The 3273-nt window shown below is 36.1% G+C and overlaps 1 long non-coding RNA gene across 1 annotated transcript in view; it reads right to left on the reverse strand.

Moving 5' to 3' along the window:
* The window catches only part of LOC107702033 (uncharacterized), a 29811-nt gene that overhangs the window by 14250 nt on the left and 12288 nt on the right, over positions 1 to 3273 (reverse strand). The gene's annotated exons all lie outside the window — the stretch shown is intronic.

Genomic DNA, 3273 nt, shown 5'->3' on the forward strand with positions numbered 1-3273 from the left:
AGCCGGTTCTGTAATCAGCGGTAAATCTCCATCACCTGCGTGCTTTCACATTGAGCAGCATTAACTACACAGAGCCGTTGTTCACTGATGAGCTGCGCAAAAAATCGCGCGAATATGAACGTGGTTTAGCGCAACTCGTCAGTGAACAACGGCTCTGTGTAGTTAATGCTGCTCAATGTGAAAGCACGCAGGTGATGGAGATTTACCGCTGATTACAGAACCGGCTTTACTGATAAGATGCGCGTTAAATATCGCATGCGATTAATCGTGCAGCCCTAATTATAATGCTCAAAAATATTGTCAAGAGGGAGGCTCCATCAGGCTCAAATGTTTAAACATGCTTATGATGCCCAAAAAGCTGTGGTTGCCAGAAATTCACCGTAACCGTACAGTGATACTGTTTCAGGTATTATGGGATGTCGTATTGATGCCTGTATGTTTTACAAATTTCATTAAGCGATATAATGTTAATATACCATGTAACTTTTTTTATTTTAAAATGGACTGATAACAGCCATAATAATAAAAGATGGTTGTAAAATAGAAAGCCACATGATAAATCAAGGTGACTGTAAATGGTCTGTCCACACAAAGAAAAAGAAAAAAATCAAGGTAACAAATAAAGTAATACAATAAACATTAACTAAATAGCAGAAAATGTAACACAAATGACCTAAGGTACATTACTGATAACAAACAAATAAAAACAAAAATAAATAAAATCATTTTAGTGTTTCCCACTCTAATGACATGGTAGTTACTAGTTTTTATATGCAAAACCATGCATTTGACAGTATTTTATAATACATGCCCAAAAATGCTGTTTATGAAGGCAGTTGAAATAAACATTCAAATGTGACTATGACTGCCAAAAGTAACTTTACAGATAGGCAGCTCACTAGGTTCAGAACATTTGAATTGATTTTTTGATGTGTCTACTGTGTCTAAAAAACTGTTTAGGTAGACCGTTTACTAGGTCTGAATACTTGAACATCTAAAAAAAATGCTATGTAGGAAGTTCAAGTTCAAATTGTATGAAAGAAACGTTTGAACGGTACTATAATGGACAAAAATACTGTCTCATTTGAATCAAATGTTTGAAAGTGTGTGGTTACTAAAATGCACTTATTTCATTTATTAAATCAAATATTCAAATACGCTTACAGCTACAAAATGCTGACTAGGTAGGCAGTTCACTAAAGTTTAAATCATTTAAATAGAATGTACATACGTGTCTATATGATGCATGAAACTGCTGACATGGTAGACAGCTCACTAGGTTTGTATGTAATTATGATGTCCAAAACAGCTGACTATGCTGGCTACTCACTAGACTACTCACTTCAAAAACATCTTGGTAGACAGTCCATTTGGTCTGAATGTAATGTCTGAAATGCCCAAAATTTTGTCTAGGTAGGCAACTCACAAGGTGTTGAAACACAGACAGAAAATGCTCCAGACAGCCTGGCTCAGAGGAATAATGGAGGCCTTTATTGAAAATGACTCGTCATGCTCTCTTATTGATTAAGGTCTTTGATTCACAGCCAATTACCATATGAAAAAGGTGTGTAGAGAAGAATGCCACAATAATCTGAGAAAAGGACAGACTGATAAAATTAAATTAGCTAAAGGCTTACATTTGGAATACTTACTGTGCCCTTCCCAGTCAATACAGTGATATATGACATAGCGCTATAGAGTTATTTGGCCATTCTCCCCTGAGTGTGTCCTTTATGGAGGATATGGTTTCTTTGAGTGAGAAAGAGTGAGAACTGCCCAGAACCTGAGATAAGGTTAATGCGGAGGTCTATATGAGTAAATCTCCGTTATATGAACCCAAAGCCACAGGTAGAGAAAGAATTATCCTCTTTGTGCCTGAAAGTCAGCACAGCTCAAAACCTGGGATTTAGGGATTTTTTTAGGTTAAAACAGGGTTTACTGTGCCAAAATAAGTGTGTATTTTGAAGGAATTGGGCAAAACTAATCAACACAACCAGAAACAGGAACAACAATGATCTTTTGATAGTCAAAGAACTAATGAAATTAGCTTTGCATTTATTTAATCAAAAATACAGTAAAAATTAATTTAAAAAAATAATAATTTTATTAGAACTTCAGTGTCATATGATCCTTCAGAAATCAATCATTTTAATATGCTGATTTAGTGCTTATATAACATTTGTAATTATTTTCAGTTGAAAACTGCTATATTGCAAGATATTTTTATTTATTTATTTTAATTCTTTGATGGCTAGAAACTAAGTAATATATTTGTGAGGGTGTTTGTGTTTAAGTACCTGGTATTTTCTATATTATGGGGACCAAATGACCCTACAATTTTAGTAATACCTCGTTTAGCAAGACCTTGTGGGGACATTTGAGGAAGTCTATGGGGTCCTATGAGGAAACAAGCTTATAAATCATACAGAAGGAAGTTTTGTGATAATTAGTGTTGCTTTCGTCAACGAAAATTATGACTAAATATCGTCGTCAACGAACCTTTATCACGTGACGAAAACGAGACGAGACGCAATGTAAATGCTGGTCATGTGACGATGACTATAATTAAATGTATAATGCAATATTGTTGACGAATAAAAACGAGACTAAATGTGGTTTACAAAATAAAAACTATGCTAAAATGTCTCTTCATTTCCGTTGACCAAAACGAGACGAAACAAAATGTTATAACGTTATTTCGTCTCGTTTAGTCGCGTTATTATTATTATTTTGCAGTATTTCTGTTTCCTGTGTCTCACTTCAGGGGCTGCATCAGGTCGCACTGCGCAGACGCAGGCGACGTCACTTCCTCAAGCCCCACTCGCGGCATTATTTAGACCAGTGTTTCCCAACCGGGGTGCCGCGTCTGTCGAGAGCAGGGGTGCCGTGTAAAAAATAATTTTTTAATATTTTTAAATTGCTAAAATGTTCAAAATAGCAGCTATTATATAATATCAATTTCTAATGTTGCCAATAATTAGAGACGCGCTGAAATTCCGGCTGCCGAAAATTAGTTCACCGTTCAGGATTCACTTTCACGTGGTATGACGCTCTGCGTATTATCCCGCTCTATGCGTGTGCGCTCCGCTCAGCTCCACTCATATACCATTCATGCTCATCGGAACAGCAAAGTCCACTCAAAAATCAAGCTGACAGGAAACATCTATGTAGTACAGTATTGTTTCTGTCTGCAATAGCCCTACTGTCTTAAAAATAAAGGTGCTTCACGATGCCATAGAAGAACCTTTTTGTCTAAATGGTTCCATAAAGAAC

Source organism: Sinocyclocheilus anshuiensis, unplaced genomic scaffold (genome assembly GCF_001515605.1).
Source record: "Sinocyclocheilus anshuiensis isolate Anshui unplaced genomic scaffold, SAMN03320099.WGS_v1.1 scaffold1817, whole genome shotgun sequence".
In the NCBI taxonomy this organism is placed as follows: domain Eukaryota; kingdom Metazoa; phylum Chordata; class Actinopteri; order Cypriniformes; family Cyprinidae; genus Sinocyclocheilus; species Sinocyclocheilus anshuiensis.